Here is a 13,594-nt window from a genome sequence, read left to right as displayed (position 1 = left end):
TTTGTCCCCAGGCTCGTGAAGTCTGCATACTGTTCTTGGCCATAGCGTTTAAGTAACAGGGCATTTGCTACAGCAATTAATTAAACAGCAGCATCCAAAAAGTATTCTCTAAAGAATGACAGAAAATAAAATTTTAAAATGATAATACAATTCGCATTCAACAGTACATGAAGTTGTGGATAGCCATTCTTGGATGCAACGGTAGAATTTTCTAGGTATTGAGTCTGACAGTGAATATTATATCCTTTTTTATTTTTATTTTCTAACTATCCAGAGTTCAATCATTTTTAACCATTATATTCATGTAATAATTTTTTAATTAGTGGTGTTTAGAAAAAGAGTTGAACCATATTCTTTGTTCAGTAACTGTGATATGTAAATTGTCCATACATCTCAGAACAGTGAACTACTGATATATATTTTTAAATAATTAAGAATTCTTTTATTAAGAATGGAAAATAGTACTAACAGATACTCTTATTTGCACATAAAATGTATGCAGATATAAATGCTAGTATTATTATGAGCTGTTGCTTACCAAAGACTCCAGACAACAAAGCCACTATTTCTTTAAATAATTACTTCAATGGGCATTAATTTGGCCAAAGTATGGCTTTGATTCATTTTTGTCATTGTCGTTAAATTCTGCTTTGGAGATTTAAGCTTTGTGAACCTGAACTGGGGTTCCATACCTTTCAATAGTATCACAGACACACAAGATGTTACTACAGGAATAGATGAGCATTTGGATTGGCAGCTCTTCATAAGGCACACCTATTTAATGGACACCTTGCTCCAGAGTTACATTAAGAGTGCGGAAACAGCTGGAAGTAGCCAGGCACTGGCATCGGATGAAGGTAAGGAAGGTAAAGAAATCACTTTCTTTTCAAGCAGAAGGGCTAGAAGGCATATTGGGATATCATACTAACAAAACAAAACAAAAAAAAATCACCTTGATCAGACTATTACACTAAAATAGTACAACAAAGAAGAAATCAGTGTTGCCAGTGAGACATCAGGATGGTTTCAGAGTCCAGAGCTGGATTACTATATCCCCCAGTTCCTTTTTCAAATTCTTTCCATCTTCAGCTAATTTCTGTCTGATTTTTTCTGGAAAGACACTAAGGCAGGCAAGCAGTATGAAAGATCGTAGAAAATTTGAAATTTTCAGCTACAGAAGAATTCTCTGTGTGTAGTGGAAATACTGAGATCTCTAGAACCTTAAAGGTCTTGAACCAAAAAGAGATCAAGATCAAGAACAAGCCAGTGATCTGTAAAAGCTATGATTCTGATTTGATGTAAAATGCCTGAACACAGGATATTGGAACACTGAACCATTGCCACTCCAGAAGTATGACTTTGCAATTCACTGTTTTGCTACAAAATTACTCTGTACTTCTAGTACTTTGTTCTTCTTGATTTTTTCCACTGATGTGGAAAAGGAAAAAACTATGGTAGGTATGAATAAGTCACAACTGCTGATCTATGGGCATAAAGTATATATAGATCACTTTATTCAGGTTCTTCTCATTAAAAAAAAAAATCAATCACGCTTAAATATAGCAGCCCTTAGAGATTATTCTCTGTTGAGCATCTTCATTACTGTGCCAAGAAATGCTGCTGAACTGAATCGACTCTGTCCATACAAAGCTCATTTTTTTGCTCTTGATTGCATAATGGATTGATTATTATAATTCTCTGCTAGCTGTTCTTCCTGTCTTCCTGTTGAACAGAGACCAGGTAACTCCAAATGCCACAGCAAAAATGCTGACCTGCAAAAAGTATCCCAGCACGTTAGCACTTCTCTTAATACCTTGCATTGGCTTCTACTCAAGCATCTGATTAACATCACACAACATTATCATCTGCCACAAAAACATCTATGGTTCTGGATCTGGTAGCCAATTAAACTTGTTTTTTCATGTTTCTTGCCAAGCCTGAAAGACTGATGATGTAATTCACTACTCCTGAAATTGCACCTGATTGTTGATTACTCTATTTCTGAAGTTAGCTACTGCAAGGGTTTTTTACTTTTATTATTCACCTTTGCAACTCAGCTCTTTCTGACATCAAGAAGATGGATGCAATAAGCATCTTTAAGGCTACATTTAATTCATTCTGCCTGAAACAGTTTTTAATTAGATATCATTTGAGATTTTTTTTCAATTATTTCTTGGAACTTCTGGTCACTGAACTCTGTACCATGCCCTAGTATGATAATGAGAAGTATGCCTTAGAAGTTAAAATGCTAAAATACTAAGTGCAAAAATAGTAAAAATACCCTCTTAATGTTATTCTTAGAGACAGAAGGATTCTATCATTTGCCTTTTGCAAAGTATTTTAATAAAGTTTCTAAAAACAGTTGGGGGGGGTGGAGGGGGAATAGCATAACCTCTTCAAGTCCAAAGATCTTTTTACAGGGGGGAAGACCCAGAATGTTATTTAAATGGCAGTGTAAAACTTTTTTCTTAATGCAGAAGCTGAAGTCGAAAGAAAGAATCAGTGGAGATGAAAATAACCATGAAAATTAAAAAAAAAAAAAAAAAGGAAACAAAAATAGGCAAACAAACAAAACCCTACACACAACAAAACAAACAAACAATAAAAAATAGTAGTTACTTTGTGCATTCCAGAAACAAAGCTCATATAGTTCTCTCTTGTCTACGACCATCTCTGTACAATTTCTGTATGATTTTTCTTGCAATTAGGTTAGTGGGAATTGTAGTACAATACAATGAAATTAGAGGATGAGAGAAAGGTTTTTTTAATAACTACTAATCCATCTTGTCATTTTTGTTACTGATTCTACTGGCAAAATCTATTTTTGATCACAAGCACATTACCCTCACTAGCAATGTTGTGTAACTGAAACCAGAGATTCCATAACGGAAATAAAATCAACCTATTGTAAGGCTACTGTCACTAAGACTTCATTCTAGCAGCTCATTAGAACCACAGAAGCTAAAGAGAAGTGCAGAAAGGTAATGTTGTGATAGACTGTCTTTGCTTTCAGCAGTTTCTCCTATATGAAAGAAGCTGTTCTTCTCAGGAGAGATGAATCTCAATAATAAACAGGTAATAAAAGCAACCAGTTTCATCCAAACAGCTAGAAAAAATCTTACTTTATGCAAGAAGCAAGTGTCATCAGTACAATCCTCCCACCGGAAAAATGCACACACACTTGTTTAATGAGCTTCTCACACTGCTGTCACAGGCACCCACAGCTCTCTATGATAAAATATTAACTCTCTACCACACTCCCGTTCATGTGTTCATATACTATTTTGGTGTCAGTACTCTGAAAGCAATGAAAGAAAAATTTATTTGCATAGAAATAGTCCAGAACAGAAGAAGGACTACAGCATGAAACAGGTCTTCTCCACCTCTGACTTCCATTATTCAGACATGAAATCCTTCCTCAGTGTTGTTCATTCCTGATCCCACCATTACGAACACGAACAGACAGGTATTCAGTGAAAAGCAGAAAATGGGAAGATCTGCTGTTGTAGTCACTTAGAGAAAAGAGGAAAGCAGTGCTTTCCTGGAAATCTTTGTTTCAACAATGGTACTAAATTCTTTACTGTAATCCTTACAGGTAAAGTTTATGAGCACACTGTGCATAGACTCCATTTAGAATATAATCAGGAGTATAAAAGTCACTTATATAGAGCATATGGGACGTATGGTCAACTTGTAAACTTTCAATTTTCACATACAAATTTTTTGTCTCCAAGAATGATTGGAAAGCTGTGGTCAAGGTGTCAAGGTGTCAAATACTTCGCTCAAGACCAGAGAAGATTTTGTGCCAGAAAATAAATTAGAGGAAAAAATATCATTTTAATGCAAAGACACTGAGAAAGGAAAATCAATCTTCCTTGTCCAATAAGCATCACACACACAAAGGAGTACTTGGTCTGTAACCATTCTCATTCAACAAGAAAAGAAGGTGTTCTAATAAATGCAGAGAATGCATTTTCAGTGGGAATTTATTTAAGGTTTATCTTCCTACTGACCTGAATGGCATTGGATCAGACCTTTAGTTGACATTGTCATCCTCTGGTTCATTCTCAAAAGTCAGCTGTATGAATGGGTAAATCACTGAGTCCTTTAAGTCACTCAGCCCAATTTCCTTCCAGTTAGATAAGGTGACAACTGAAGTCTTGGGATGCTATCTGTCAGTAAAGATAAAAGCAGACTTACTTTAACTGATCAAGAAAAAATTGCCAAATTTACATAAAAACTAGTATAAATATTTCTGATTAAACTTGTCATCAGAAGAAGCAGCTGCTAATTATGGTAGCAAAGGCAGTTTAATTGACATTGGAGCTTAATATCTTTGTTTGATTTCAAACTACTTACAAATAACAAAAAAAAAAGGCAACATCAGGCATTTGGTTGGAATTGATTAACATTTAGATATGATCAATCCAAGACATGAAGCATCATTAATCCAGATAGTGACCCTTCGTTATGTTGCTCAGTTGCTCACAGATCCACAAAGCTTGTAGCTGTATTAATAGGATTAATTTTTCCCCTTCTAACCCTGGTTAACTACAACAACTGTACGTTATCAATGGTGACATGAGTAAAACCAGTGATACAAACATCTTGACACACTGCAAAAACATTTATGCTTCATTTATGTTGCTAGTGGGCCAATGCCTTGGTCTTCTCTAGCTCAGTCGCATAAGTCTCTCTCATTTGAAATCAACTGCCAAGGAACAATTGCAATTAAGATTTTTCCACACTTGAATTCAACTATATATTTAAGTTTCTGACATATTTAAAAGCAGAATTCTACGTTTCTTACTGCTGCTCTCCACGCAAATAATCCGTTAATCTTTCACCACATGGCTCGCTAAAGATGGATTAATCACACTCTTTCCTGTGAAAGTCATGATATTTGGAAATTCACAGCTGAAATCTTTTGTTTACTCAGAAGGGAGTACCCTCAAAGACATTAGTATTTCAAGAAGGCTTTCTTTTTGATTATATAATACTGAGACACAGAGCACAAAATTCCTCTAAATTCCCAGCTGCAGACATCTAGGTCATGACAGAAGACTTTGGTAAAAGCCAACACCACTGCATCAAGAATGCAGAAGCCATGAAAGTCCTAAGAGCTCTCTCAAATATTTTTGAAGATGATACTGAGAAAGTATTGAAGCATTTAAAACGCAGACTGATCAGTTAGTGGTGAAGATGTAAGACAGGTCTTCTATAAGAACTTAAAAGGAAACAAATCCAAGCATCTAAAAGAATTTGCTTTCTTGAACCCATCAGAATTCTCTCTAAGTTTTGCTATTAAATATAGGACAGCCAGAATTTCAGAAAAGGTGTGTCTTCATCGGTAATATTAAGACTGTTCTTTCAAACTATATCTGGATACAGAAGACATCAGGCAGCCCTTTTGCTGCATTACCATATTCTTACAGAGTGGCAAATTCACTCCATACACCACAGAGTAATGAAGAAATGAACAAACTAATGAAGTTTGAGTCTTAATCTGATATTAATTTTAATATTTGATAACAGCACTGGGCTATCCAGTTGTCTAAAGAGCCTGTAGCTGAAAAATTACTCAGTGATGAAGGCAGTAGTAAAAGATATGGAAGAATGCAAATTCCATCCTCTGATTTACCAAAAGGTTTCCATTTGCTTGGGGAATAAATTCATTTGGGGCCAGATCCCTTGTGGGCCAGTACTGCTAAGGAACATTGCCAAGGAATTTGTTCTGGATTCCCTATAACAAAGAAGGAGATAAAAAGACTCTTACTTCACCTGGATACCAGAAGACCGATCACAATGTGTTTGGTCACTCTGGTGATGGTCAGATAAGTGTCACTAGCTTACATTGTACTAAGATGTGTTATCATAAGAGCTGGTTGAAACCCTTCTAATCTTAATGGGGAGAAAAAAAATGGGGTTAATAAATTCTTGTCTCAGTACATAACTCATTTTCCTCTCGAGCAAAAATTGTCAGGTCCTGAAAGCACAGAATCTCACAAGTTCTGCCTAAGGACAATGCCTGTCCTTGTCGTCAGTTCAGGAAATAAAAAGAAGGTTTAATCAGGTCATCTTCAAATGCTTTGAAATTATATCCTGGCTTCACCGAAGCCAGTCACCCTAAGAACATTAAGATAGTTCAAAATCCCAAATTAATTTGATACAACAGCCACTCTGCTCCTGTCCTAGTACTTTCCATTTGCTAGGCACAAGAAAATAGTTTAATGACAATTCCAATAGGGCAGATTTAAAAAACAATACATAATGTGCTTTTAGAGTAATGATTTTATTGCCTAAAGCACCACTAGACTCAGACTTTTGAGTAGAAACAAAAAGTCACACCTTACATTTACAGGAAATACAAGATGTGCTATACAATGTGTATGTGATTCCCACTCTATAAGGACAGCGTTGTGATTTTATTTAACCTTAGAAACTGCCAATGCTACCATTAAGCTTATGCTTTTTTACAGTCTGTAGAAGAGGTGTTATTTTACGGTTACTTGGTCCTTTCCCTTTTACCCTTCAGTAGTCAAAAACCTTATATTCTTGTACAGTTCATCTTCAGGATACAAGCAACTCCCCCGAAGTATCTGTCATTAAGGGCTGCAAAGCATGAACAATCAGATGCAGATTACCTTGTCTATCCACAAAGCTTACACATCCCCATTACCATGGTGCCTGAGCACTTCACAATCTTAAACGCACTTATTCTCATAAAACAAGAGAAGCGCTACTGTCAGCATTTTCTGGATAGAAAACAGGCACAGCAAGTCTATGGGACTTTCTAGGAAGTCGGTGACAGGTAGCACTCAGATCGGTGGATTCACCTCTCTCCGTTGTTTCATTTTGCCCCAAGAAAAGTATTCAGATAGAAACAGTCTATATATAAAGTTCTCTGACATTAATCTATGTGTGTGCGTATGTAATGCAGAGAGCCTGGCAAAATTGTGCCCTGACCTAGTTAGGGGCTCCAGATGTTTCTGTAGGCTAAATAATTATGATAGCAATTATGTTAATTTAGAATAAAGTTACTGAAGCCAATCAAGTTATTCCAGCGTTACATCAATCCAAGATGAGAAGTGAGCACTGAATGACACATCCAGTAATGTTTTTGGACCTTTTCAGAGTGTTCATAGCCCACACGATGCGTTCAATTGCCTCCTTAAATCTAAAGTGCGTCCAGAGTAACAGGAAAGTGCTGTCCAAGCAGAAAGCCTCTCTTGTTCAATAAACTTTGTCCTCCGAAGTACTAGTATTACTAGAGGAGAAAAGCTTCTTTAAGCTTTCTTTTGTTATCTCAAATGTTCTAGAACTGTGTAAAATTGTTTAGAGGTTACAGCGGCATTTCTGCTTTTACAGCTCATTTAACTATGCAATTAGACATTACAATAGATATGGAAGATTTAAAATTAGATATGCTTATCTTCAGTGCATGGGTCAGTACTTTTAACTTTAAAACAAATTAACATTTTGCTTCTCATTCCCCTCCCCTCTCCACCACACAACACGGGGGTTTATCTTAACTCAGCAATTCTCATGACTTCCATCAGATGGTAGGAGGCAAAGGAATAAGTTTTCTAGATTTAAAATGAAAGTGCTGCTGTAGAGCAATTGCAAGATAGCCAGGCCAATAATGCATTTTGTAAATGTGGAGGGAAATGTCTATGGATACAAAATTTCCATGATAGTAAGGTAAATAGTCTGTCCAAAGACTGGTAATTCAGCGCTGGAAATGACATCACCCTGAGCAGATATACAATATTATATTTCTATTTAAAACAGAGAAACTCAATGTCAGTGCAGTGGGGGACAAAGCAGAAGAGGAATACTGCATCTTTAATAGGATTTTGGATTTGAATACACTGAGCAAAACTGCCTAAAATTGTATCTGAATAACAAACAGATAACATTTTCCTTTAAAAAACAAACCGGCTGCTGGATCAACACATAGCTATAAAATCTGTTCTTTTATGAAGAGTGTAACAAAAAAAATGAAATAGAAATAGAAATAAGAAGAGAATTCTCAGCCATGAGGCCTTCTTCAGGCTATGGAAGGAAAAATATAACAAAGTTAACTTTGTTCTTTTTTGTCTGCAGCCCAAAGAAAGTCTCAAAGCCACAATGTCACTTCTCATCACAGTATCTATTTCTGGCAGAGAAAAGGGAGGTTTGGGGGTGGAGGAGGGAGAGGTTTAAGCATTTTCATTTTCCTTTGCTCTCAGAATAGCATTACATGTATTTAACATTGTCTATCATCTTGGAACATCTTATGTGAGAATTTACACATATTTGTAAACAAGAAGAGTGTCATGGACCTGAAGAATATCCACGTTTCTGGGAGATTAAGATGTCTGCTGAATTCAGGAAGAGTATTTCCAGTGATGAATACCGAGTAAAACAGAGTGGAATATGTTTTCATTAACTTGAAGCTTGGTCTAGGACTCACTAAAAATGAAAGAAATTGAATTTTTAATTTATTTCATTGGGTATAGGATCAGTTATCTCTTATTCTGAGTAGTTTCCAGTGATGTGTATGTCAATAATGAACCTTTTATCTTCATTAGTATTGGGGCGTTATCAGAAACAGCTCTTCTTTTCTACACACAAAACAAAACACAAACCCTTAAAGCATCTCTAGTTGTAAAACAATAGAGAAAGTACGTTTTAAGGAGTCCAAATATTTATGGAAAGAATTAGAAACAAATATGCAAAGAGCAACATATTTTGGTTGCCCAGCCCAAAGAAAGTAAGGGCTGAATCACCCAGGCCTCCTTTGGTGTCATTTGCAGTACCACTGGAATGACCGATATTGAAAGTCAACACCTGGCACTTTGTTGCTCTAAGAGAGGACCAGCAGCTGGGCAACAAAATAAAGACAAGAGATATATATGCAAAATGCTTTTTGTCAGACAGGAATCCACAAACTAGGATGGAGCATCACCCCCATCAGGAATGGTGACTGATATTACCAATGGAGGAAAATACTTGAGCAGAAATCCATCAATTGAAACGGGCATCTGAAGACTTGGAAGAAGCCCTTTCATGTCATTATTGTGGTTTGACAGCCAAAAAGTACACAAAGGATTTAAAGATCAGGAGCTTAATTTTTTTTATTTTTACTTGATGAAAATTACTGACTTAGATTTTCAGCTATTGCCCCACTCCACCAGGCTTTATTCTCAGGAATTTAAATTATTTCCTCAACCATGCTTAAATCCTGAATTAACTTTATTGGTTATTATTTGATTAGAAGTAATAGGATTTGTTTTCCCTTAATCAGTTCTTATTTGAGCTATGGCTAGTAAAGTGATATGAACTGAAAAATGGGAAATGCTGAGGAAACTTAGCTTTTTCTCATCATTTCCCTTTCCAAGCAATAGCCCCATGATTTTTTAAATTATTTTTATAATGAAATACTTCACATCTGCACCCAGTCAGCTGTGACATCATACCATAGGCTGGAATTTGGAAAAAAAAGTTTGTGAATACACTGAAGGTAAACACATTTTTGTGAGTGCATTAAACTTCATCCCGCAGGGTTGTAAAATGCACTGAACGCAAAGCATTTTCATTTAAAGGACTGGTAGAGCTCTTGGTCTTCTTGCTATCAGTGCTCACCTAGCTTTGCTAAGTTGTTGAATTAAAATTAAATGAAGGACCAAGTTTGAAATTCTGCCCCACTGCACAAAGCTTATAAATACCCTACAACGATACTGCATCGTCATGATAAATTATACATGTAATGGTGCTGAAAGTTATGTAAATTCCAAAGAACTTTAATAAAGTTGTATGCTAACTGACATTGATTGTGTACAGTTGCAGACAAAACTTTATCAGCTGATTCTAAGCTGCAATAAAAGAGAAATATGTATTCTCTTTTCTTGTTTATTCCCTGGAAGAATAAACTGAAAATCACCAAATTATCCTCCCTTCACAACTGTCTGAATATTAATTGCAAACTTGAAGGGCAACAAAACACATACAGCATCGTCAGGACTAGTAATTAATCTGAAAGTTTCAGACCCTGACATATTGTGTACATAGTGCTGAAGTGATAACCCAGAGAATGTATTCATCCTTTGTTGCTGATGGTCTGTGATCATTCTTGTAGATACAGCCGGAATTACATTTTTCAGGCTACAGACAGAATAAAATGCAGACCATTCGAAATTAACCCTAAGCAAAATAAGTCACTATGGAAAGGAAAATTCTACTTGATTTGCAAATAATTTTGGTGCTTAAGTATTAACGAGGATATTTTTTAATAAAATTAAGCACTGTCTTTTAACCTATTATGAAATAAAACTGTGGTTAAACCACCATGCCAGTCACTCAGTTCTTCAGTGGTTTCATTATTACCCTTTGCAACTGATCCCAAACTAAAATTTGGTAAGATGGAGAGATCACAGAATGCTGACAACCAAACTCTCCCTCTTTGGGGAAATTCTTTGCAGTTGCTATTGCTGCATTTACCTGCAGCATCTGCTGGTGAGTATCATTTTCCGTTACTCTAATTATTTGCACAAAGTTCAATCCTTTACAGCACACTGTGTTACGGAAGAAGTTCTGCTGACATTACTCTCTCAGGAAAGCATCCCCCAAAGGGCTAGTAAGAGACGATGAGGACAGATACCAAGTGTTCCAGTTTTCTCCAGTCTTTCTAATTTCTTCGAAGAAAAATGTCTTTTCCTGTATAACTTGAAACTTGCTTCCTGCACAGAACTCAGACTCATGTAAACAACGCGGATATCTTAAAGCCTGCAGGGAGTCTGAAGTGGTGATGACTGGGCATCGGCTGCACTGTGCACGTTGCTAGAGAGTAGGCCATTTTACTTGTTAGAAAAGATGTAAAAAGGAAGATGAAGGCAAAGCATGAACATACAATCCAGCTCAGTAGCTTCTTTTCTTGGTATGCCTCTACCAGATACTAGAGGACCTGATTCTTGATTTGTATCATTTTCTGAAGAACAGTTCAATTTCCAAAAACTGAGAAATAAGCTATATAATCAGGTTGATGGCCATGCACATACTAAAGTTGAATTATGACCGTATTTGTTTCAGTTGTTCTAAATGGTTTGGCTAAATGCAAGGCACTTGCAATCTGGAAGCCATAGCCATATTACTGAAACGCTCAGAGCACATAAGTACTTTTTACACACAAGGTGCTCCTTGCCTTTTCATAATCTCTCTAAAAATCAATGGAAAGCACAGATACCTCTAATTATCAGCGGAAGATATTAGCTTTATTAGCACACCATTATCCCATCTGTAATTCTTAGAGTATATGACCTAATCACTTAGGGTTCATTTGGGCACCTCATATGCCACTCTATTGTGGTCATGGGCACACAGAGTGACATCACTGACTCAGAAACGCAGCATTCTTGAGTGTTAAACATTCAAAGTCTAAACTTTTGAGTTCCAGGTTATCTGGGGTAGATTTGCCATCTTATAAAGTCTAATTTCACCAAAGATCTTCAAAATAATAATCATAAAATGAGGAAAAAAAAATAGATAAAAGACCTGACACAAAAGCATCTGTCAGATCAGTTCATCAAACCAATCACAGATCAGTGACAAGAAGATATAGATCTCAGACTTCTTGAAAGCATCACAGTTCACTTATATTCAGGCAGTGACTTAATTTATCTTATTATAAAATCAGGGAAAAACAAATCAGGTTCAGAACAGAATATTTGCTAGGAAAAGAAATAATCAGACACACATTTTGAGGTGGAACTCATTGGCCTGATAGAGGAGGAAAACAGTAAAGGTGGTCATACATCACAGATGGTCTTAAATAATTGACAGTAAAACTCTTCTTGATAACATGATACACAAACTCCACTTTCAGCAGGATATTCTTTAATGTGCTATGCCAAAGACCCTTTAGTAAAAATTTCCATGGAGACCTCCCTCGTTTCTTGCTGGGCAGTGGCATGGAGAAGCAATTATTCCTTTATTCTCTATTGTGGCCAGCTGGGAGTTTCAGCCTGACACCTGCAGTTGCCCTTTCTTTGCCCCTTCCCATGGGCAAATGAACTACACAAGCCACTAAATCTTTTCATCTCTGGCTTTTAGCTTCTTCAGGAAAGCTACATCCACCTGACCCTCCCAAGGCCTGGAGTCAGGGTGGAGCATTTCAGCAGTCCAGGGCTGCTGAAGCAGGAATTCAAAGAGCATTCCTCCCACCTCTTCAAACCCAGCTACCAGCAACTCAGTAACCTCTGCCCTGAGATACTTTATATAAAAGCACCAACAAATCAGTATGACACCTCAGTACTATAACACCTCAGGTGACTGTTTCTAAGTTTTAAGATCAGAAGTGCAAAGAAACTTTTGATAACCAAGTGTCAAAAATAATCAGAGTAAGAACGGTGCTCTTTGTAGCCTAAAATGTTAAATGCTTGTCCATAAACGCTCAACATCCCATAAAAATTCTCAGATGGCTAGCAATACCTCAGCCTCCACACCAAGACAAATAAAGTTATCTACCTACAGTTATATGTATATATTCATCCTGGAGAGCCCAGCTGTCAAATACAATATTTCTGGTGGATAGACATATTCTAATTTCCTATCTATACCTGCAGACAAATGTTTTAGTTTGTTTATAAAACTTTTCCTCTTTCTCTGCATGCATACCCGTGTGCACCCATTGTGACTATTAAAGCCTTTTATAAAAGCAGAACTAAAAGAAGAGGAATTTCAGATACTCTGAAAGTTTGGGGGTTGGCACTGCTCAAGTATCCCCAAAATGAAAAGCAGGAGTTAAGCCCCTTTCCAAATACAAAAGTAGTCCAATTCAGATCTCTAACGCCATGTAGAGATAGCTCTTAGCACTTGTTTTGCAAAGGAAAGGTTTTTCCTCTGTCAGCTTTTGACTCTAGTCTTTCATTTTCTTTGCTTTCTCACAAGAGCCTCAGAACAAAATATTTTATTTCACGGTGAATGGAACCTTTTGTGTCAAACTAAATGAAATGTTTCAGTCTTTCATTTCAGCAAGAAATATTCCATTCATTACTATTTGAATAATTCTCTCCCTTTCCTTTCCCCTTCCCCTCCCCTTAATTTTATAGTCTGATTTGGCAAGGAAACATCTGACACGACTGCACTGGGTGTCAGACATTCCTTTCTCTTGTTGCCTGATTTCGATCAAATTTGACAGTCAAGAGTTCAAAGCTATTACGTGAGGTTTGTGAAAATCGGTGTCTCATGAGATAGTAGAGACCATATTAATACTCCCACTGACGAAAGGGCAGAGAGGAGTTAGTATTTGACAGCTAGAGGTGTGCTATTGTCTGGCCAGCATGCATGTCTTGTGCTTGTGGTGGTTTATCCTAAACCCAATGCAGTGCTCCAGGCCAGTCACCAGAAGGCAGGCTGAGATTAAGGGGGGCTGACAGCAGGATGAGAACGGTCCTCAGAACCGCAGGAGAGATCCAGAAATACCTCAGTGGTGCATTTGAAGTTCTTGCTGTGGGATGAGAGGGCGCCATAGGAGTCATAAGGCACAAACCCATAACAAGCCAGGCACCCCTTGTTCCTTTTCCTGGGCAACTACTTGGTTCAGACTGGCTGCCAA

At 37.0% G+C, this 13,594-nt stretch overlaps 1 long non-coding RNA gene across 3 annotated transcripts in view; it reads right to left on the bottom strand.

Moving 5' to 3' along the window:
- LOC106033716 (uncharacterized) overlaps window positions 1-13,594 on the bottom strand; it is a 278,677-nt gene that overhangs the window by 194,512 nt on the left and 70,571 nt on the right. For all 3 annotated transcript variants that reach the window (XR_010830990.1, XR_010830992.1, XR_010830991.1), the window contains exon 2: window positions 4,014-4,172. This is a non-coding gene — a long non-coding RNA (uncharacterized lncRNA). The remainder of the gene's footprint in view (window positions 1-4,013; window positions 4,173-13,594) is intronic.

The sequence above is a fragment of the Anser cygnoides genome, chromosome 4, assembly GCF_040182565.1.
Source record: "Anser cygnoides isolate HZ-2024a breed goose chromosome 4, Taihu_goose_T2T_genome, whole genome shotgun sequence".
In the NCBI taxonomy this organism is placed as follows: Eukaryota; Metazoa; Chordata; class Aves; order Anseriformes; family Anatidae; genus Anser; species Anser cygnoides.
This window is presented reverse-complemented; position numbering and strand designations above follow the sequence as displayed.